The sequence below is a fragment of the Rhinoraja longicauda genome, chromosome 6 (genome assembly GCF_053455715.1).
Source record: "Rhinoraja longicauda isolate Sanriku21f chromosome 6, sRhiLon1.1, whole genome shotgun sequence".
Taxonomy (NCBI): domain Eukaryota; kingdom Metazoa; phylum Chordata; class Chondrichthyes; order Rajiformes; family Arhynchobatidae; genus Rhinoraja; species Rhinoraja longicauda.
Window position 1 is genome coordinate 35,252,169 of NC_135958.1, and position 24,886 is coordinate 35,277,054.

The following is a 24,886-nucleotide window of genomic DNA, read 5'->3' on the forward strand; positions in this document are numbered from 1 at the left end:
GGGTACTGCACTAATGCAGGAGGTTTGGACCCAATGGGTGCACTTGGTCTAGTATCCACTGAAATCACCTAGTTGCGACAGATTCACAATCTTATAAAAGGCCAATGAATGAGAACTTCTATTGTGAACTTGAGTTAAATTGACAAATGTTTTACATAAAATGAGGTTTGAAATTTTTAAGGATGTATTTGCAGCAAGGATTTAGCCATTCTTTAATAATTGTTTCCCACCGAGACCCCCATGGCAATGACAATAATAATAAGACTGGATGCATAAAACAGGGAACATTTTTGTATTTTCCGGATGTGTAATATGCAACAAATCTGATTTGCTAACTTTACACTTAATTTTCATATCGTCATCAAGAGAGATCTAATGATTTCTTCTGAAGATAGACACATAAAGCTGGAATAACTCAGCAGGTTAGACAGCATCTCCGGAGAAAAGGAGTCGGTGGCATTTCGGGTCGAGACCCGTCCTCAGACGACCCGAAACGTCACTTGCTCCTTCTCTACAGAGACGCTGTCTGACCCCACTGAGTTACTGCGGTTTATTGTGTCTATCTTCGGTTTAAACCAGTTCCTTCCTTCGTATTAAATTTTTGTCAGTTTTTTCTTCTTCAGTTCAAGTCAGTTCATAGTGTTTACAGCGATATCCATTATCCATAAAAAAAATTTCCAAGAAACATGAAACAAATTCTCATCAGTAAGGTCAGTCAGTGAGGACACCACGTTGAAATATCGAGTAAATTCTGCACGTGCGATACAGCAACATCTGGAGCACAACATCTGCCTTTGCAGAAATTGAAACCAATCAAAGCAGCATTGCCCCATCAAAATATGCCCAAATGCCCTTTATCTTCAGTGTGAGCAAACCCATCAGAACTTTTCCTGCTCAGTTCTTGCCTCCAGTTTGCCCCCCACCGATGTCCCTGTAGTGCGTGGATCATTTCCAGCTCCTCGTGACAAATTGGGTTCAAGGTAGACACGAAATGCTGGAGTAACTCAGCGGGCAGGCAGCATCTCTGGAGAGAAGGAATGGGTGACGTTTCGGAGGGGTCGAGACCCTTCTTCAGACGCTGCACCAAAGGCCTTTTCAAGTTTGCTTGCTAATTATGAGCACAGAAAGGGGCCATCCAGCCCACAGGGTTCATGCTGGCTTCCATCCTAGTGATCTCACCAGTGCCATTCCACATCCTTCTGTAGCCCCACAGTCTATTCTCCCACGCATGCCATCGACTCCCTTCAAGTCAAGTCAAGTCAACTTTATTTGTCACACACATATACAAGATGTGCAGTGAAATGAAAGTGGCATCGCCTGCGGATTGTGCTAAAACTACAAAACAGAATAGAAAAAAAAAAATTAACACAAAAAATAAATTAATACAGTAAATTAAATTAGTCCCTGATGGTATGAGAGTTAACAGTCCTGATGGCCTGTGGGAAGAAACTCCGTCTCATCCTCTCTGTTTTCACAGCGTGACAGCGGAGGCGTTTGCCTGACCGTAGCAGCTGGAACAGTCCGTGCTGGGGTGGTAGGGGTCCCCCATAATGTTGCTGGCTCTGGATCTGCACCTCCTGATGTATAGGTCCTGCAGGGGGGCGAGTGTAGTTCCCATGGTGCGTTCAGCTGAACGCACTACTCTTCGCAGAGCCTTCCTGTCCTGGGCAGAGCTATTCCTAAACCAGATTGTGATGTTTCCGGACAAGATGCTTTCTACAGCCCCAGAGTAGAAGCACTGAAGGATCCTCAGAGAGACTCTGAATTTCCTCAACTGTCTGAGGTGGCAAAGGTGCTGCCTTGCCTTACTCACCAGTGCGGCAATGTGTGTTGTCCATGTCAGATCCTCTGTGATGTGGACTCCCAGGTATTTAAAGCTGCTCACCCTATCCACAATAGACCCATTTATCGCCAGTGGCGTGTACGTCCTCGGAGGTTGAGCCCTTCTAAAGTCTACAATCAGCTCCTTAGTTTTTGTGACATTCAAAAGGAGGCTGTTGTCCTGACACCAGAGTGCCAGATCAACCACCTCCTCCCGGTAGGCCTTCTCATCGTTGTCGGAGATCAGGCCCACCACCACAGTGTCATCAGCAAACTTGATGATGGAGTTTGAGCTGAACCTGGCCACACAGTCATGTGTGTACAGGGAGTACAGTAGGGGGCTAAGGACGCAGCCCTGGGGGGATCCTGTGTTCAGGGTGAGGGGGTTAGATGTATGTCTCCCCATCTGGACCACTTGGGGCCTGGCGGTGAGAAAGTCCAGGACCCAGGCACACAGAGGGGTGCTAAGCCCCAGTTTCAGCAGCTTCTCAGCCAGTCTGGTGGGGACTATTGAGTTGAAAGCTGAACTAAAGTCAATGAACAGCATCCTCACATAGCCCCCCTTCTGGCTGTCCAGATGAGAGAGAGCGGTGTGGAGAACCTGGGAGACCGCATCATCCGTGGATCTGTTCGGACGGTATGCGAACTGCAGCGGGTCCATATTGCAAGGGAGGAGGGCACAGATGTGGCTCTTCCTTGGCCACAGATCCACAGATCCCACAGATCCCTTGACCATTTGCCTATGCTAAATAGCAATTAATCAACTGGTATGTCCTTGGGATGTGGGAGGAAAGCAACGTATTAATGGGTGGAGCGTTCAAACTTCAAAGAGTCTGCACCCAAGTTCAAGGCCAAACCTGGTTATCTGGAGCTGCGATTAACTTCTGCACCATTGTGCGATGTAACTATCCCAATGGCTTGAGATAATGGGTCAGACTGCACATGAAGTGGCCTATCAGTCTGGCCTGTCCTTTATGTGGCTGCACCAAGCTTCACGGCAGTTCGGGTGCCAACAATCGCAGCTAGCCCATGAATAAAGCTGGCTGCACGTATTCCTCTGACTTCCAGACCTCGTGTCCTGTGACACAGCCACCAGCACTCACGAAACGTCCGTAGATTAGTTCAAGATATAAATATGGAATTAAGTAAAGAAACTTCAACAAAGTCTCAGGTAAACCGAACTTTTCAATGAGGATAGGCAAACTTAAATCCCAATTGAATGGAGTTGCATCTGATGTTTAACATAAGGCTGAAGGAACCGTTATTAAGTGGAGATGGTCCTTACATAAGGCATCAACATGTAAGTCATAGAGATAAATAACATGGATAGAAGCCGTTCTGTCCACCAAGACCCAGGTCAACCATCAAGCATTCTTTCACACTAATCCGACACTAAACCCTCTCTGTATTCTCCCCACATTCTCAATAATCCTCCCCCAGAATCTACCAGTCACCATCCAAACAATCCACTAACTCAGAACATAGACACAAAACGCTGCAGTAATTCAGCTGGACAGGTAGCACCTCTGGAGAGAAGGAATTGGTGATGTTTCGGGTCAGGGGTCTCGACCCCAAACATCACGCATCCCTTCTCTCCAGAAATGCTGCCTGTCCCGGTAAGTTACTCCAGCATTTTGTATCCATCTTCAGGATAAACCACCATCTGCAGTTCCTTCCCACACCACCTTCTAACTCACATGCCTTCGTGCCTTCGGTATGTGGGGTAATACCAGAGAACTCGGAAGAATCCCACAGGGATAGTCACAGCGAGAGCAGACAGCACCCGAGGTCAGGATTGAACCTGGGTCGCTGGAGCCGTGGCACATCGGCTCTACCAGCTGAGCCACTGTGCAGCCCCTGGAAGTCCGGAATCCGCTGACGTATATATTGCAGCCAACTATAACACTTGCAATACCTGAATAAGTTGCGAACATGCATCTCAGCTGCAGTTCTCGGCAGCATGCAATGACATGCACACTGTTGATGACATAATGGTTGCCTCTGGAGCTTATTAACACATGCACTGCAGTTAGTGACAGTCCCCCTCACAATGTGTTAATATACGCTGTGACTAGCCAGTAGCTATCTATTGAATACAGCTCACCCCCTCCATGACCCACTGGTCAATCTGACGAGTACCTTCAGCAGCAGACGGGCTCCATGAAGGTGCAGCACACAACGCCACAGGAGATCCTTCTTCCCTGTAGCTATCAAACTGTACAACTCCTCCCCCTTCTGTCGTGGGGCAGAATAACTCCCCCCCACCCCCCCCCCAATCTTTGCACATCCCCAATCCTTTCCCCTCCTCACTTCATGTTTCATGTATCTTGTGTTTTATGACTGTTGGCAGATCAATTTCCCTCCTGGGATAAATAAAGTCCTATCGTATCGTCTCGTATCGAATGCACCAATGGATGCATGGCAGTTCACAAAAGAAAATTCTAGTGGGCACGCTGCGACTCCCCCTTACCACAACCAGTCTGAAGAAGGATCCCAAACTGAAGCCTCGCCTGTCTATTGCCTCCACAGATGCTGCCTGACCCGCTGAGTTCCTGCAGCACTTTGTGTTTTACTCAAGAAACTAGCATCTGCCTTACCTTGTGTGTCCATTTTACTGCTCCACTGCGAAATCACCTCAAGGTATTCCCCCTTTGTTCTCCTCCTCTCTCCTAAGGGAGTTCCATGAGACCCTCTCTTTATAAGTTTAGAGATACAGCGCGGAAACAGGCCCTTTCGGCCCACTGGGTCCGCACTGACCAGCGATCCCCGCACATTAACACTATCCTACACCCACTAGGGACAATTTTTACATTTACCAAGCCAATTAACCTACATACCTGTACGTTTTTGGAGTGTGGGAGGAAACCAAAGATTTCTCGGAGAAAACCCATGCATGTCACGGGGAGAACGTACAAACTCCGTACAGACAGCACCTGTAGTCGGGATTCTCTGTAAGGCAGCAACTCTACCGCTGCGCCACCGTGTCGCCCATGTGCCACCCAAGTTCATGTGATAGGAGCAGAATTAGGCCATTTGGCCCATCAAGTCTACTCCACCATTCAACGACGGCTGATCTATCTTCCCCTCTTAACCCCATTCTCCTGCTTTCTTCATATAACCTCTGACACCCGTACTAATCAATAACCCCTACTCTTACTCTACCTCTCTGTGATTTCTGCTCCAGACTTTGACCCACCACCCCCCTCCCCCCCTTACCTTTCTTTTCCAGCTTTCTCCCCCATCCTACAATCAGTCTGGAGAGGGGACCCGACCTGAAACATCACCTCCACAGATGCTTCCTGACCCTCTAATTCCTCCAGCACTTCGCATTTGCTTTAGATTTCAGCATCTGCACATCCTTGTGTCACCGGTATACCTCTCAGGGGCACTTTATTGCAGCTAGAAGGTGTTTCTCCATGAAATGCACTAAGGGGCACACTCTAGTTAGATGGTATTCTCTTTAGAACACATTAACGTGCCAACTACACCTAACTAGCAGAGGGATGGGGAAAGTGCTGGCTGGTGATTCTCTACGGAACGTTGTAACACATGGAAGATACACACAAAAAGCTGGAGTAACTCAACGGGACAGGCAGCATCTCCGGAGAGAAGGAATGGGTGACGTTTCAGGTCGGGACCCTTCTTCAGTGTTGCTAATCCTTGGTTCTATATGGGATCTGCTTATGTTCAATCTACACTTTGCCTCCAATTCTATGCGAAACCTCGCCTATGTGGGCTGGAGCCAGCCAACAGTTCTGTACAAGACCCAATAACATGTGCATTTTAGCTCGCCACACCTCTTTATTGAGCCCACTAATGTTCAACCACAGATAAGCGATTCTCAATGAAGCCCACTTACATGTATCCTGCATTAGCTGCAATTCTCTATGGAATGCGCTAATGGGCACACTGTGGCGTGCCCACAATTGTCTACAGATCCCACTGAAGTGGACGTTTGCCAGCGATTCTGTACAGAACCCATTTACTTTAACGTTGCTGCAAGCTGCCAATTGTCTAGGAAATGTGCACTTCGGTTAGCTGGCAGCTCTCTCAGGAGCCTCACAGAGTCCAGACACTGATCTCCCTGGACACTGTTTATGTGTGCACAGGAGTTAGATGCCGATTCTCTGTGGTACCTGCGACTTGAATACACTGCAAGGTTAACGAGTGGTTCTGGACACAATGCACCTAAACATGCGCAGAAGGTTGCAGGAGCTGCAAGAAAAGCTGAGCTGACATGCTGGTGATTCTTCAAGGGAAGTTGTAATGCAGCAACCCAGTCACAGAGTGATGCAGCATGCAAACAGGCCCTTCGGCCCAACTTGCTCAAAGTTGCTAACATCTCTTCAGAAACTGGCTTTTATTTTTATGTCAATGCCACATCCGCCTCCAGAGATTTTGCTGCATCCCTCTTTTGGTGTGTTTGTCCCTCTCCCTCTCCCTCTCCCTCTCCCTCTCCCTCTCCCTCTCCCTCTCCCTCTCCCTCTCCCTCTCCCTCTCCCTCTCCCTCTCCCTCTCCCTCTCCCTCTCCCTCTCCCTCTCCCTCTCCCTCTCCCTCTCCCTCTCCCTCTCCCTCTCCCTCTCCCTCTCCCTCTCCCTCTCCCTCTCCCTCTCCCTCTCCCTCTCCCTCTCCCTCTCCCTCTCCCTCTCCCTCTCCCTCTCCCTCTCCCTCTCCCTCTCCCCCTCCCTCTTCCCTCTCCTTTTTTCTCTTCTGCTTGTGCAGAGAATGTAGTGAATTTTTTATGGACAAATAAATTTGGATCCATTTTTTGTACAAGGAGGTCATTTGACGGTGCTTGCTCGAGAGTGAACCGAATGTGATTTTCACTAACTAGGTGTTGATTATACTTTGGACACATGGTCTCAATTCCCACAACGAGACAATCTGAAATTGCCAAAAAAAAGAATATTATCAGTGGTCCAGACAGGCTGGCACCCTTTTGGACAACTTGCAGATTTTTGGCACAGGACAAAGCGAACCTTCACATTTCAATTATTTTAAGAAAGGTTAATGAATAAATGAATAGTTTCACCAGGGTAAATTTGTGCCATGACACGTTTGCAAATGCAACACAATAAACAAAGCATGGTGAAGGTTGTTCTTCAGCAAGAGTTACAGACAAAGGTGCAGCAGAGTTGCCAACACACTGATGTACACGTTCATTCATGGCTCCTTTGGAAATGAAAGACAAACTCAGATCAGTGCAGAACACATTTGGGCAGCACGGTGGCTCAGCGGTAGAGTTGTTGCCTTACAGCGCTTACAGCGCCAGAGACCCAGGTTTGATCCCGACTTCGGGTGCTGTCTGTAGGTAGTTTGCACGTTCTCCCCGTGACCGCGTGGGTTTTCTCCGAGATCTTTGGTTTCCTCCCACACTCCAAAGACGTACAGGTTTGTAGGTTAATTGGCTTGGAAGGAATGTAAATTGTCCCTGGTGTGTGTAGGATAGTGTTAGTGTGCAGGGATGGTTGGTCGGTGCGGACTGGGTGGGCCGAAGGGCCTATTTCTATGCTGTGTCTCTAAACTTAACTAAACTAAACATTGAGGAATGAACACAAATTTCTATCTCCTGCAGTATTTAAGGATTCATCCACCATTTGCAAGGTCATATTTGTGTGAATAACACCCTAGAGATGTGAATACTGCTGAAAGTCACACTCATGGTCATTCATGAGTTCCTTAGCGTAGAGCATGTACTAGTCAAGCAGACTAGTTCAAATGTGTGGAGAAAGATGTGTGTGGGAATAAGCACATGGATACTAGTCTACACTACTCCAAATGCACTCTATTTCAATCAGTCTACAGAAGGGTCCTGACCAGAAATGGCATCTGTCCATGCCCTCCACAGATGCTGCCTGACCTGCTGAGTTAATCCAGCACTTTGTGTTTTTGCTCAAAACTCCAGCATCTGCAGTTCCTTGTGTTGGCAGCATTTCTCTCAGACACTTTTATTGCAGCCTGCAGCCGATTCTCCATGAAAGAATCTCCATCGTTGAATCAGTCTCAGCTTCTGCAGTTCCTAGTGTCTTCAGTTGCTCCCCTTAAATAAACGTGATCATTATCTCACTCAACTAAACCCAAAGGTCTATTGAGTATTATTTAAGAATAACTTCTATTCACCACTGAGGAAATTTGAGTAAATCTGTTCCTTAGGCCAGTAATAAACTTTTCTGAAGAAAACGATTTGCATCTTTGATATTTTTTAACAAACATCTTTGTGACAGGAATTTATATTACCACGTGGTTTCTGCTTTGCCATCCAGTCAGTGGTTGATTTTCCTTTAAGGAACATTTTTTGTTTTCTGCTCTTATTTATTTAGGTGCATCCTGATATGCAGGTAGGTACATATAAAAGGAAGTTGACTGTCTCAAAGTCCTTCGAGTCCCATAAAAAACCAAACAGGCAATGGAAAATTTCAAATGTGAGGCTTCAGTTGTCACACGGGCATTTAGTTTCCTATGTTTGACTTTAGCTGAGTTGGCACAATAGCTGTAATGGGTTGTACGCTGCTCAATCTAGCCTTCAAAAATATATGTTTATTTATGGAAGATGATCACCATTTTTTGAGACCTTCCTTTTGTTTTATCGGCCGTTCCTTTCTGCAAATAACCATTTCTCCACCATGATGTTTATGAAAACCATTAATCTCGAAAAATAAACAATCTACGCGAGGCCTTTTTAACATCAAGCAGCACTTTGCTGACTTGAGCTGCACGAATCACTGCACTCTGCAATTTCTACCACACTATATAGTTTAGTTTAGTTTAGTTTAGAGACACAGCGCGGAAACAGGCCCTTCGACCCACCGGGACCGCACCGACCAGCAATCCCCGTACACTAACGCTATCCTACACACACTAGTGACAATTTTTACATTTACCAAGGCAATTAACCCACAAACCTGTACGTCTGTAGTGTGGGAGGAAACTGAAGATCTTGGAAAAAACCCAAGCAGGTCACAGGGAGAACGTACAAACTCTGTACAGACAGCACCCGTAGTCGGGATCTAACCCGGGTCTCCGACGCTACCAGCGCTGTAAGGCAGCAACTCTACCGCTGCGCCACCATGCCACCCTGAACAATGTACAGCTGTGGGGATTATGTGAGTCTTTTCTGCAGGGTTGGCTTGTGATTTAGCCAAGCGCTTGCCTATATATGCAGTGGACCGTTAGACTTGGGATAACTTCTAGCTATCCTCAGTTTTGTAGGCACTTGACTCGCTGTGACTTTAGATTTTAGACTTTCGACCTTCGGCCCACACAGTCAAAGTCGACCTGTGATCATTCACCCTGTACACTAAGCTACAACACACTGGGAACAATTTTACAACTTACCAAAGCCAATTAACCTCCAAACCTGTACATCTTTGGAGTGTGGGAGGAAACCGGAGTACCCGGAAAAAAACCACAGGGAGAACGTACCAACTCTGTACACACACAGCACCCATAGTTAGGATTGAACCCGGGTCTCTGACACTCTACCGTTGTGCCACTGTGCCGCCACTGTGACTTGAAGGACTAATTGCATTCTTCTACTGGAGGTTTTGTTCTTATCTAGTTCACGTTCCTCTGCAAGAACAGATCATTGCACTGCCGTGTGAGGTCTAGGACTTCCATTATGGATACTCGGGAATTAAACTCACATTAAGTTCAAACGTATTGATGTCGATCATTAGAAGGCCCTTAGCAACTCAAGCAGAAGCATTCATGAGAGATGCATCAATTATACTTGCAGCTTTCTGGTTGTTTTCCGGGTGCGGACTCTTGAAAAGAGCGGGATGGTTTCTGCATATGGAGCGCCTGCTATAATCATTTGGCAGACACAAAATGCTGGAGTAACTCAGCGGGGCAGGCAGCATCTCTGGAGAAAAGGAATGGGTGACATTTCGGATCTGAAGAAGGGTCTCGACCCGAAACGTCCCCCATTCCTTCTCTCTAGAGATGCTGCCTGTCCCACTGAGTTACTCCAGCATTTTGTGTCTGACAAACGATTGTAGCAGGTACTCCATATGCAGGCACCAACCTGCCCTTTTCAAGTCTTATGAATCAAGACAAAATGGATTGTCTCAATAGTGTCTCTGCTGAGTGTTTGTCAACCAAAGACAACAATGACATGCAATAAGCCCACATCCACAATCCGATAATTATGATGCTATTTGAAATCTTCAGCAAGAAACCAATCCATTAATGCACAAATTGCATGTAAAATAAATTTAACCCCAGTTAGGTCATACTAACTATTGGCTTTGGATGAACTCATGCCTGTCGAGAAATGAGTTTGTTTTCCAGTTGTCAAGTGTGCGCTGAGGGGCATTACAAGTCATATATCCCACATGTTTCCTCCCTTGCCACTACACTATATAATGAAGCTTTTGCTTTCAACCTCCAACCTTCACTAAACACTCAGGGAAAGAAAAACCTAGGAGCACATTGCACTGAGATCACCAGTGAGACATCAATTAAAAGGTTTCCATCCTGACATTGATTCTTGCCCACAGCATCTGCCAGCCTCGGCAATCAATGCTCAGGATATCTGAACCTTCACCGCTGATTGCTCCATCACTGACGGCAGTCTTTAAATGCTGTGCATACCACAACCCAACATGCTGCTGAGCGCTCCCTCTCACTGCGCTCCCTGCACTTGGTCATGTGTGCGGGGTCTCTCGCTGCGTGGGGCTCGTTCAAGGCAGAGGAGGCAAGCGGGGGGTGTCCACATCCGCGTCCATGGATCGCTGATTTCCCCCCTCTCTCACGTTTCCCAGCAGCTTTGTGCCTCCAAGACATCGTTGGATCCGGTTTTTCTGTGGCTGCTATGGAGAGAGGTCCTTTCAGATCCGTTGTCCTGCCCTGTGATCGGAGCAGCAGGACTTAGCAGCAAGAAGCTCCATGTGAAGATCGAATTCGGACCCACACAGCTCCCATGTTAGCACATTATCCTGGGCATAAACCACCTTGCAGCTGCTTTTACAATATTTTGGGCCAGTTTATAACTTTTAAATTACAACTTTTTAATTGTTTAGTTTAGTTTAGTTTAGTTTAGTTTAGTTTAGTTTAGTTTAGTTTAGTTTAGTTTAGTTTAGTTTAGTTTAGTTTAGTTTAGTTTAGTTTAGTTTAGTTTAGTTTAGTTTAGTTTAGTTTACTTTAGTTTAGGTTTATTGTCACGTGTACCAAAGTGCTAACCAGTCAGTGGAAAGACTCAGGTTCGATCCTGACTACGGGTGCTGTACTGTAAGGAGTTTGTACGTTCTCCCCGTGACCTGCGTGGGTTTTCTCCGAGATCTTCGGTTTCCTCCCACTCTCCAAAGACGTACAGGTATGTAGGTTAATTTGACTGGGTAAATGTAAAAAATTGTCCCTAGTGTGTAGGATAGTGTTAATGTGCGGGGATCGCTGGGCGGCGCGGACTTGGTGGGCCGAAAAGGCCTGTTTCCGCGCTGTATATATATGATATGATATGATATGAAGACTGCACATGATTACAACCAAGCCATCCGCAGTGTGCAGGTTAGGTACATGAAAAAGGGAATAACATTTGAAGAAAGATAAAGGCCAGCAAAGATTGATTTTTGATAGTCCGGGGGTCTCCAGTGAGGTAGTTCTGCTCTCTATCTGTTGACAGGATGATTCAGTGCCTGATATCAGCTGGGAAGAAACTATCCGTGAGCCTGTCCATGAGGTGTGCGTTTTCACACTTCTGTATCTTGGCTGATGGGAGAGGGGAGAAGAGGGAGTGGCCGAGGTGAGACTGTTCCTCGATTATGCTGGAGGCCTTGCCGAGGCAGCGTGAGGTGTAAATTGGGCACTGGCGTTTTATGCAGCACATGTTTAGGCATCGATAAAGGATGAAATATATGGCACAGAAGGAGATCTTGTCAGATGTTATAAGAAGGATGGCATTTCAAAAGTGCTTCATTGGCTTTAAAGGGCATAAGTGTGTAAGGTGTGTGTTGGATGGGGGTATCAGTCAGCCCCAGTGACCAGGATTAACAATGTGTTGCTTGATTCTCAATTCAAAGTCACATTGGTTGTGGCATTCAGGGAGATGGGTGGGCAGGGAGACCTAACAACGAACATAACAGTGTTATGCAGTTGGATCTCCAGACACAATGTCTTTGCTTCCCCCTCAGCTGACTCTACTGGAGTAGGTTATTTCACATGAATAATTCTGAAGTGTTCAAATCAGTAAACGTCTGTGGCGAGATTCTGGATAAATACAAATCACTTCCCATTGATCAGGAGCCACTGACCGCCCTGTGAAGGCTGGCACCCATAATGAAATTCACCATCAGCTTCAGGGCACCAGCTCGGACTAAATCTGACTCAGGACCCAAGAGTTTGAACATCAAGACCTAAAACATGGCACAAGACTCATGGTCTACTGTGCACCTGTGGTATGCTTCTGAGAATCAGATTACCCACAGAAGGCATCTCAAAGCTCTGGACGGTTTTACCATATGATGTTGAGTTTAGTTTAGTTTCGAGATACTGCGCAGAAACAGGCCCTTTGGCTCACCGGATCCGCGCCGACCAGCGATCCCCACATATTAACACTATCCTACATACACTAGGGACAATTTTTACATTCACCAAACCAATTTACCTACATACCTGTAAGTCTTAAGAGTGTGGTTGGAAACTGAAAATTTCTGAGAAAATCCATGCGGGTCACGGGGAGAACGTACAAACTCTGTACAGACAGCACCTGTAGTCGGGATCGAACCTGGGTCTCCAGTGCTGCAAGCACTATAAGGCAGCAATTCTATCGCTGTGCAACCGGGCTGCCCTTGTCTCCATAAAAGCCTGCAAATCAATTGGAAGGATAAGCAAACCAGCATCAGTGTCCTCTGCCAGCCCAACCTCATAACACTGAAGCCCGAATAACACTCCGTCAGCCTCCCTGGCAAGCCACGTGGTTCACTTGCCTTACACAGACTCCTGAACCAGACCTTCTATTCTAAGCTTTGTCCCAGGAAGATATTGCCAGGTAGGATAGGAAAACATCCAAGGATGTGTCCAAAGTTTCCTTAAACTATACGATCTTCCCAATGCCTCCTGGATGATATCGAGAGACTCGAGTCTATGCATTGAGAGCATACTGAAGAAGGTTAGCATAATTGGCAGAATGAGCACATTGCCTTATACACCACCCATCTCTTGTCCCATCAGGTGCCTGCCCCATCTGTAGAGGAGTCTTCAGGTCCCACTTTTGGTCTTCTGAGAACACACAGAACTGAATGAAAGCACTGTCACCCTCAATCCTAAATGACCGCCTCAGAAGTAAGACCAGAGTAACCACTTCAAAACACTGCAATTCATAACTTCCTACACATGGTGAACCCTTTGCATGGCAGATTTGTATGCTTACCATTGTTCTTATTTCTTGTCCTGGCACTTCAGTTCTGGTAGCTGATGCCAGATTTCCCAGTATCTGGCCCCACATGAAGTTTGTACAAGCTATCCTTTCATAGCTCACTCACCTGTTGGCCATCAATAGCATTGCCTTCCATTTCATGCAGCGCAATCCACCGTGCATGCATGCCACCTAGTTATGGTCTGCAGATGTTGTCTATAAATCTTTGTTTACGGCTTTCATGCACCCACCCAGTTCCCAGAGAGTGCACGTATCCCACAAGTTGTTTGACCTATAGTCTGGCTTTTATGGTTGCTAAATGATTGCTCAGCTGAGTGATATTCTTAAAATATGTCTTGTTTCACCATTGACCAGTCACCTGTGCAAAACTCAGAACATACTCAGGCATGTGGCATGCACAAGATATTTAACTTGCACTGAATGCATTGCCGGCGCAGGTCAAGTAATTTTGCCCATCTTGTTGTCCGGTCTTTTGCTGTTTGTCAGCTGCTGTGGTTCCATTCTAAAAAGCAGTAAAGGAATTGTTCGTTACTGTTTACGGATGACCGGATGTATCATGTGTTCGCAATTGGATTTTACCAAGTTCAATGTTCAGCAATTATTATGAAGCAATGTGGTGGAATAATAATTACAACAAATGCATGGTATTTGACCAGAGATTAGATATCTCTGGGCGTGGGCGTGGGCGGCACGGTGGCGGAGCGGTAGAGTTGCTGCCTTACAGCGAATGCAGCGCCGGAGACTCAGGTTCGATCCTGACTACGGGCGCCGTCTGTAAGGAGTTTGTACGTTCTCCCCGTGACCTGTGTGGGTTTTTCCGAGATTTTCGGTTTCCTCCCACACTCCAAAGACGTACAGGTATGTAGGTTAATTGGCTGGGCAAATGTAAAAAGTAAAAATAAAAATTGTCCCTAGTGGGTGTAGGATAGTGTTAGTGTGCGGGGATCGCTGGGAGGTGCGGACCCGGTGGGCCGAAGGGCCTGTTTCCGCGCTGTATCTCTAAATCTAAAAAAATCTAAATATTAAAGGACACCAGTGCAAAGAATTGGGTAATTCTAGTGTTCTGAAGTACATCAATGTAGCTACTGAAGTGTCAGTAGTTTGGGTAGTTCCACTTTTGCATTCCACAAATGCAACAAACCCTACTGTTCATTTACCACAACCGTGGGGATCTCATGGCTTCTCCTGTTCGAGATTTTCTGTGTTGGGGGGGGGGGGGGGGGGTGGGGGTGAGGGGGGGGGGGAATTAGTGGCGGGAGGATAGCCATCGTATAATGGTAACATCAGAAAACACTTGACGTTTGCAAAAGATTATGGGGGTGTCAGCAGTATTTTCTTGTTCCGTGAATTTGTCACAGTCTTTAATTTGAAAGTTAAACCGGGGATGAATGGCTTAGAGTCTTTCAGTACCATGACCTGGGTTCACTTCTCAGAAGAAATTAGTTGGTGAAGGCCATTGGCTGGCTCAGGCTGATTAGGAACACATGTTCGGTCCTCCACAATCCCAGCAGAAATTGCCATTCCCATTTTAAGGCAAAAAAAAAAATCTGCCACCTAAAAGAATTCAATAATTTTAAAAGGGCTGTTTTGGCTATTTCATGATCCCTTGCAAATGTCACGTCACTAACAAGATTGACTCATATCCTGTGAAATTGTGGGCTGTTGGTGGGTGGTAGCTGTAACATAAATAAAGGTTAATTTTTTTATTTTTTCCTACTGTACTTGAAAAATTCCAAGGTAATTTTGAAATATTTTAGTCATAGCATAATACATGAAAACTCAAGGTAATTCTGGCCGGTGGGTGACATCTGTTCCCTGCACAACAGGTTCAGAGCTGCTGTTGCAACAAATGGCCCTTTTGTTCTTTCATACCGCAAAGCAAAATCCACCAGTAACTGCTTTGTCCTCGTGTCCGATGTGACCGGTCTTCAGATGTTAAACCCGACATCTTTGAAAAATAGATTTTAAAGCATTACAGCACAAACTTCTACAAACCATTCAAGGATCCAAATCATTTTGCTTAAGAACAAGGTTTTGAGGTGGTTTGCCGATGTTAAAAAAAAAGGAGCAGCAAATATAAGGCTTAGAGAGAGAAAGTGGTGTCAATGTAAAATCACCTCATGGCATTTGACACCTGTTTCAGATAAATGTATATCATTGGCACTTTTGTTGCTCCCTTTTTATCAAAATAATCAAACAATGAGCCTGCATCAGCTTCACCCTCATGGAGCAGTGGCTTCTCCACAGTTACATAAGTTATATCGTTAGCTTTTCTGTTTCTGCAAATCCCCCGATCAATTTGACAGGACACTGTACTTTTCTCAGAGAAATGGATTTTGGCCTACAAGAAGTCAGAAGCAAGATCGACATAGGATAGTCATAGAGGTGGGGATGCATTGTGTAGGAAGGAAATGCAGATGCTGGTTTAAACCGAAGAAGGGTCTCGACCCGAAATGTCACCTACAGTATTCCTTTTCTCCAGTCTGACCCACTGAGTTACTCCAGCTTTCTGTGTCTATATTCAGGGTGGGGATGGATGCTGGTGAGATGGAGTGCGAGGGGGAACATAGGATGGAATAGAGAGAATGGGGGGAGGGGGGGTGGGGGAATACATTGACCATAATTGGTCAGGGAGGTCAGGTATAGAAGCGCATTGCTCTTATGTTTCAAGGAAATCTCTGAAAGTGCTTTTTTTAAAAACATTTTGTTTTGTGAAAGTATGAAATGGTTTAGACAATGCAGTTCATCACTCTTCAATGGATTGCAATAGATAAAGCATCCCATTAGGTTTTCAGGTTCGATTGGCCCCAGAAGTGCATGCCAGAAGTACACAGGCATTCTAACTGTCCAGTCTTGCGAGGAAAGTTTTATTGAGAATTACTTCCATGTGGGCCGATTCCCAGGATAGACTTTCCACTTCCCACCTGGGCGTAAGCCAGCGCCTGTTAACGAAACCACCCAAAGTGGAAATAGAAATGAAAATCAGTCATTTCTGTAATGGATGTCTGGTCTGCTTTATATGCTTGTTAAAAAATCTCTCCCCTCTCCTGTCATTCTAAATGGAAAATTCCAGAAATAGCAACGGGGGGGGGGGGGGGGGGGGGGGGGGGGGGGTGCCGAGAGGCCATGAAATCAGCTGCTAAAGACATTTCCTGCACCAATCAGCTGGAGTAATACTCAAAAGCTGGCACATCCCTGGCAGTAAACCTTGACTCCGGTGTGTGAGAATTCTTACCATGTGGGAAATTGGCCCTTGTCTGGAGTGGACTCACATTCACGAGTAAGTGCTCAGCTGTTGGAACGAGCCGGCACTTGCAGACATGTCAGGTCACCAGGTTTCCTGAAGCTTCAAGATTTGCCATTCATAGCTGAGGCTGTCCATAGCCAGAAGATTAACAATGTCTATGTTAGCAAGAGCAACTTTTGGTGAGCTGACCCACTGGTGGTCATTAATGAGCGTCTCATCATTCTAACTGTTTGGTAGAAGGTAACAAATGTACAGGAGTTTGAGTTAAAAGAAACGTGGACCCGGTCATGATGTGACATTGAAATACAAAGAACTGCAGATGCTGGAATCTTAAGCAAAACACAAAGTGCTGGAATAACCCAGAGGGTCCAGCAGCATCTGTGGAAGGAATGGATATGCAATGTTTCAGGTTCGGGACCTTCTTCAGACTCAAGACTCACGACTGCCGAAGAAAGGTCCCAACCCAAAATGTCACCTATCCATTCCCTTCACAGATGCCGCCTGATTTGCTGAGTTGCTCCAGCACTTTGTGTTTTGATGTAAGTTTGACATAAGTTAAAAGTAATTCAGGCACATACGTTTTAGGAAAAAGAATTATATGTTGAAAGGATTTCATTTTCATAAACATATTTTGATGAATTCCAATTCCCACAAAGACCTAACAACAGTAGATTCCATGATATTGCAATTGTAAGTTGTTTAGTTAAGTGAATTGAGGAATTTTAGAGAGGTAGGATCTATTTTGTATGGAAGTCTTATGTTTGACCTAAAAATATTATCATGCATTTGGCCATCTCTCAAAGTTACGAGTCTCGTTCAGCATCCTTATGTATGATGCTTATGCATTATGAAGTGCAACTCCTTATTACAACAATGACTTTTAATAATTACTGTTCTTGTGACTTCAAGTCTCAATTGTGAGCCATACAATGGTTTTGCCAAGAAACTGCTTGCAAAGTGAAAAATTCCTTTTCAAATTTTCCTTTACTGTTCAGATGTGGAAAGGTCAGAGCAACAGATTTAAAGTATACATTATTGCTTAAAGAACATTTATCCAATGTTCGGTCTGAAGAAGGGTCCCGATCCGAAATGTTGCCTGTCGATTCCCTCCCCAGATGCTGCCTGACCCATTGGGTTCCTTCACCACTTAGTGTTTTGGTCAAGATTCCAGCATCTGCACTCTCGTATATCTTTGTTTATCCAAAGCTGATAATTTGCTATTTAAATTGAACCAAGGCATTGGCACAAACTGGTACCATTAATAAGATAATGGGTACACCAAGTAACTATTTAAGTTAAAATAACACATATTTTGGAGGATGTTGGAAAATAAGAATAATCACACATGTTGTGTTTCATGGCCTGCTTCACCGAACTGTAACAATTCAGCTTCACTGATGTAGTTACCTTTTAATGATTTAAGGCTGGTTATTTAGAATAAGGATGAACAGAAGGAGAATTAATGCTGTTACTTCCTCACTTTAAACCTGTGTAATCTAGTTCAGGTGCCATTCCCACAGTTATTGAGCACTGAACATAATGCATGAATATAAGGCATTTTATGAAATAAACTCTGTTTCCCGTAAACATCTCATGTTGCTTCTTGACATTGAAGGTGCAAACTACATTTCATTTATGTTGTTGCAAGGCCATTGCTGTCCTTACGGCTCTGGGTGAAGTGATCAATAAGGGGAAAGGAGCCATCTTTAGTCACGTGGTTGCGGCAAGAACAATTACGACATTTAAAAATACTTTTGGACAGGTACGTCGATAGGAAAGTTGAGAGAGATTATGGGCCAAGCGCAGGCAAGTGGGGCTAGCTCAGTTGGGCAACTTGGTTGGCATGGATGAGATGGGCCAAAAGGTCTGTTTCCATACCGTATGGATACATTCTATGACCATTTCTAATGGTGAAGGTGAGGGAGGCAGGTGGATTTAAGTGGTGGCTATCTAACCTGTTTTGGTATTGGAGACTATGGTGGGGTTTTTTTTCAAAATAGTGTGGAAATAAAAATCCATTGCTATTATTACCTGTGTTTACATTTACTGACATGAGGAGCAGAATGTTTTTTTATCATTTGCAGCTTGCCAAAGAGCGCTATGATATTCCATTTGCTGCTTTTCGATGCACTGATTTACTGAATCTGCCACCCTAAGGTAGCTTTAGAATCCACACTCATCAGTAACTTTTCACTGCCTGTTTTCTGGTTGATTCGCAGCAGTGTTAATGAATCAGAGTTGCCCTGAGCCCCATTGGGAAGCTATGCCTGAACACAGTTTTTGACAATAGGCAATAGACAATAGGTGCAAGAGGAGACCATTCGGCCCTTCAAGCCAGCACCGCCATTCAATATGATCATGGCTGACCATTCTCAATCAGCACCCCGTTCCTGCCTTCTCCCCATACCCCCTGAGTCCGCTATCCTTAAGAGCTCTATCTAGCTCTCTCTTGAAAGCATCCAGAGAATTGGCCTCCACTGCCTTCTGAGGCAGAGAATTCCACAGATTTACAACTCTCTGACTGAAAAAGTTTTTCCTCATCTCCGTTCTAAATGGCCTACCCCTTATTCTTAAACTGTGGCCCCTGGTTCTGGACTCCCCCAACATTGGGAACATGTTTCCTGCCTCTAACGTGTCCAACCCCTTAATAATCTTATATGTTTCGATAAGAGCCCCTCTCATCCTTCTAAATTCCAGTGTATACAAGCCTAGTCGCTCCAGTCTTTCAACATATGACAGTCCCACCATTCCGGGAATTAACCTAGTGAACCTACGCTGCACGCCCTCAATAGCATTTAGCTTGCGACTTAGGCGTAATGTGCAGCCCTGTTTTTCTGTCTATTCCTCTCTTTGGCTCGAGCGCCCTGTTTATAGTGCAGGATTGTTGAATCTGTTCTTGTGTCTTTCCACACGGAATTATTGACTTGCTTTTGTCAGTGCAGAAGATAAAAAAGACTATTTGTCTGTTCATGACCCAATCAGGTGTACATCTGCCTCCAGTGAGTCCCTCACCACTTGTTCTTCAAATAGCAAGTTAAACACGCTGCAGAAAGTGGTGTCATCAGAAGAGACAACATCTTCACTTGTAATGATGTCCATCAGAGCACTGGCTGGAGTTGGTTACACAGCCTGAGCCCCCGGTAAAAGAGAATAAGGTAAAAATGCCATCAGGTGAACAAGACAGACCGGAAAATCAAGCGTAGCACTGTTCTTACACTTGGATTTTTCTGGACTGCTTTGGGTTTTTTTGCAGTCAAGGAGCTCCAGGGAGCTCTCACCAGCTTCCAGGTGGCTCCAGGTGAAATAACTGCGTAATGAGACATTGGGGAAAAAAAGTTCATGGTCGGTCATTTTCCAATCATGTGATGTAACCATGTACGGACATTGGATTCCACATACATAACTAGGCTCTACATTTGTGAATTGTGGAAGCTGAGCACACTGCACATACACCCACGTGACCTTTCTGTCATCGGCCTCCTCCATTGTCATAGTGAGGCCCACTGCAAATTGGAGGAACAGCATCTCATATTTCGCTTGGGCAGCTTACACCCCAGCGGTATGAACATTGATTTCTCTAACTTCAGATAGCTCTTCTGTCCCTCTCTTTCCCCTCCCCTTCCCAGTTCTCCCACTGTCTTCCTGTCTCCAACTACATCCTCTCTTTGTCCCGCCCCCTCCCCTGACATCAGTCTGAAGAAGGGTCTCGACCCGAAACGTCACCCATTCCTTCTCTCCCGAGATGCTGCCTGATCCGCTGAGTAACTCCAGCATTTTGTGATACCTTCGATTTGTACCAGCATCTGTAGTTATTTTCCTACCCCCACTGCAGTGTGCTTCAGCACTTTAAACCAGAGGTGATGTATTTCTGTTTACCATTGCTTTTTCGGCTGTTTAGGGACAATGTATATCAGGAAATCAGTTCAGCGGGAGCAGCAGAAAGAAATGTCACACTGTCAGACTTTCAAAGGAGCCTAGCAACAGATGCCGTTGTGCGGCCTCTTCTTGTCAACATTTCTCATTGTGTCAGAACAGAGTGTTAGTCCGTGGAACCCATGGAAATGAGCCTGCCCATACCTGGTTGGACCCCACGCTAAATATAGTGTGCTCCACTATACAATGGAGCAGCCACTGTCAATGATCAGACAACATTCTTGCAGAGGGATTCATTCTTCAGGAAGGCCTTGATAAAGTTATCAGAATTCAGAATCAGAATCAGAATTACCTTTATTTGTCATCCAAACAACAGGTCTTTTGGACGAGATTTCGTCACCCACAGTCCAACAATAAGAGCAATAAAATAAGCAAATTACACAACCCCAACCAACACAAAACACAAAACAAAAAGAAACATCCATCACAGTGAGTCTCCTCCAGTCCCCTCCTCACTGTGATGGAAGGCCAGAATGCCTTTTCTCTTCCCCTGCCGACTTCTCCCGCGGTCAGGCTGTTGTAGTTGCCACGTTCCAGGCCATTTGTCTGTTCACCAAGCCCCATGACAGACTCGACACTGCCAGAACCTGTAACACTGTAGAACTGAGAATCAGGATTAATCTGGAGCTACGGTTGATTGCATTTCAAATCTAAGCCATTGGGCCAGGTTTAGCAATATGATGCAAGTCCATTGCACAGATACTCGGGAACTATTAGAATAATTTGCACTGTTCCCCCAATTGTGGTTGTCTTTTGGTTCCATCATGTTTCCTCCCGAAGCGGAACTATCAATATAAACGGGAAAATATTTCAGTGTCAGAAGGGGCAGTTTGTATGCAACCTTCAACATTGAAGTCAAGGTTTGTTTCCCTGGCAGCATGCACAGTACTTCATGCTACGGCAGCCGACCATCCCATGAATATTTGACCATGGCAAGTCTCAGGGTTGCTCCTGGGAGACCATTATCATTCTCTGCAGGTGAAACACATGGCATCCAGGAAGACCAGTTGAATATAACGAGGTACTGTACATATTACCTGCAGTGCAGCTGTTGAGTGCATCACTGGCATGCTGAAAAAGAGCCCAGATCGATTTTTGCGGGTCGTCCTACAATTCAGTCTGGTGAGAATGTCAAGGGGTTAATACTGGATACCACATAACATTTTGAACGGTATCTTCACTCAGAGGCTTCTCAGATCAATTCCAATCCCACTAAATCTGCAAGCGATATTGACCACAACATTTAGCAGCAAAATGTATGGGTGCTAAGGGTGCTGTTTTTGTCACAATTTATCATTGGGTGTGTGCGCACAATTGTAATGAAAACTGCTTAGGGTGGCACGGTGGCGCAGCGGTAAAATTCCTGCCTTACACGCTTACAGCGGCAGAGACCTGGCTTCGATCCTGGCTACGGAGTTTGTACGTTCTCCCCGTGACCACGTGGGTTTTCTCTAAGAACTTTGGTTTCCTCCCACACTCCAAACACATGCAGGGTTGTAGGTTAATTGTCTTGGTATAAATGTAAAAATTGGACCTAGTGTAGGATAGTGTTAATGTGCGGGGATTGCTGGTCGGTGCGGACTCGGTGGGCCGAAGGGCCTGTTTCCGCACTGTGTCTCTAAGCCAAAAACTAAACTAAACTGTCATGTTGGGAAGGTTTCTCACACATGCAACGGGGCAATGTACAGTAGGTAGTTTATGGCAGTACCTAATGCTGATTTCTCCCAGTTTCACCAAAGGGGAGAACAGAAATGCAACAAATGGCATCTCTTCATTCAAATATTTAGGATTATGACGGACCCTCCTATTGTAATCCAAACCTTATGTATATTGTTCACCATCTGTAGGTATTGTCAATCTTTGATTTGGCAATTGGCTTGAACTCATGCTTGACATTTCTGGACCTCGTTACTGTATGTTAAATCTCAAAGGAGTGGTATTGTGGCAGAAAGGATCTGCCTTCACATCAGGACACGCGTTACAAATGTTGCTTTCTGTATTATTCTGCCACGGTACAAAGAATGTGGAGCAAGCTTGTCAAGAAAGTCAGGAGATACAAAGTGTGTTTTATTGGCATATGTCCTAGATAGAACAATGAAATTATTACTTGCAACAGTACCACAGAATATGTAAACATAGTACACTGTAAACAGTATAGAAAGCAAGAAAAACATGTTTAGTGTGAGTATATGTACACATACTGACACATACACGTGTGTGTATATACTCACACTGAACTTTTATATACTCACACTGAACAGGTCATAGTATATATGTGTGTATGTGTATATTTATATACATATATACATCTATATACTAAAACTCTCGTTTGTTATCTTGTTTGTGACTGAACTTCAGCCAAAATGGTACACGATAGCGCGACAATTTTAGGCCCACCTTACTCACCATTGTGACTTTAGTGATAATGCAAGTAGTTTTATTGAAATCGGTGTTATATTTTTAAAGGGGGGAGTGGGGGAGAAGGGAGAGGGGGGGGTGAGGAGACAGGGGAGGGGGGAGGACAGGGTGGTGCACCAATGCAGGAGAGGTTTGGGCCCACTTGGTCCACTTGTTCCACTTGGTCTAGTATACACATAAAAAACAAACAGTGATGATGAAATGTTGTGCTATCACAAAAGCCCATTGAGTCCATTTGCCCCACAGGGAAACATATCACCCATTCTTACCCATTCTGACCTGTGTGCAACTCCTCAACCATTGAATAGTAACTGTCTTCTGAAATGACCCAGTAATCCACAGCTTGGGGGGAAATGAGGAATGAATACCTGAAATGCCAAGAACATTCATCGCTCACGAGCATAATAATTAAAAAGATCAGGTTGGTCAGAAAGAAAAGGGGGGCCATATTAACAAGGGTTGTTTTTCTGGGGCAATAGACAGTAGACAATAGACAATAGGTGCAGGAGGAGGCCATTCGGCCCTTCGAGCCAGCACCACCATTCAATGTGATTATATGTCCACTTCAGCGAGGAACAGAGTTATGTAAGAAGAGTTTGGTCAGTCTGAAGAAGGGTTCCATATTGCAAGCACTCACCATTACACTCTGGGAGTGCCCACACCAGATAGTGAGGGAGTCAAGAGATATGGGGTCAGAACAGGAAAGTGGCACTGGTGAAAAGATCAGTCATAGACAATAGACAATAGACAATATGTGCAGGAGGAGGCCATTTGGCCCTTCGAGCCAGCACCACCATTCAATGTGATCATGGCTGATCATTCTCAATCAGTACCCCGTTCCTGCCTTCTCCCCATACCCCCTGACTCCGCTATCCTTAAGAGCTCTATCTAGCTCTCTCTTGAATGCAATCAGAGAATTGTCCTCCACTGCCTTCTGAGGCAGAGAATTCCACAGATTCACAACTCTCTGACTGAAATAGTTTTTCCTCATCTCAGTTCTAAATGGCCTATCCCTTATTCTTAAACTGTGGCCCCTTGTTCTGGACTCCCCCAACATTGGGAACATGTTTCCTGCCTCTAATGTGTCCAACCCCTTAATAATCTTATACGTTTCGATAAGATCTCTAGACAGAGTCGAGGGAGAAGGTAAAGGGACAGGTGTTGCATCTTCTGTGGTTGCAGCAGAGGCACCTGGGGAGGGTGTGGTTTGGGTGGGAAGGGATGAGTTAACCAGGGAGTTGCGGAGGGAACGGTCTCTGTGGAAAGCCGAAAGGGGTGAAGATGGGAAAATGTGGCTAGTAGTAGTAGTTGGAGGTGGCGGAAAGTTTGGAAGTCTATGTGTTGTATGCGACGGCCGATGGGGTGGAAGGTAAGGACTAGAGGGTAAGGATCTTATTGAATAGTGCAGCAGGTGCATGGCCAATTCCTGCTTCTGCTTCTTATGTCTTTATGTTCTTATAACTACAGAATTACATGGATCAGCCATTAACAACATGGTTTACGACTCCAATATGCACCAGGCATACCTATGGGGTAACTGCATGTCACTGTTCAATAGAAAGAGGCACATCAAGGCTGAGGCAAATTGAACACAGTATGACCATTGAAGCAGATGGCAATAATGAGGGCCTAAAATGCTGTGATCTCTGAGCACCTCCTACATGGTAACTGTAGCATGTGTGTCACATCAACAAAACTTTCCCTGCTACTCAGGCCAAAAGATCTATTTTTAAAGTTATTTTGTGGAAACTGGACGATGTTTAAACTGAAGGTGTGAGAAAAGGCTGAAAGGAATATCTTGGGGATAAAGAATCAGAAGCAAGGTAAGGGAGTTGGCGAGGATATCGCTTCATTAGACAACTGATGAAGTATTGTAATTTTGATGCCTCTTAGATTTGGGTGTTAGGTCCGTGTGTGGACTATAGGTTAAATAATTCAGTTGAAAATGCAAAACCAGGTATTCAAACTTTCAAGTGAAATTGCTGTATAGATGGAAATGGCAGGCAAAAATGCGAGAAAGTTTTATCCATCAGAGAAGGCCGGTATAACTACAGCACAAATGTCAGGAATTGTGTGGACTATGAATCCAAGTCCA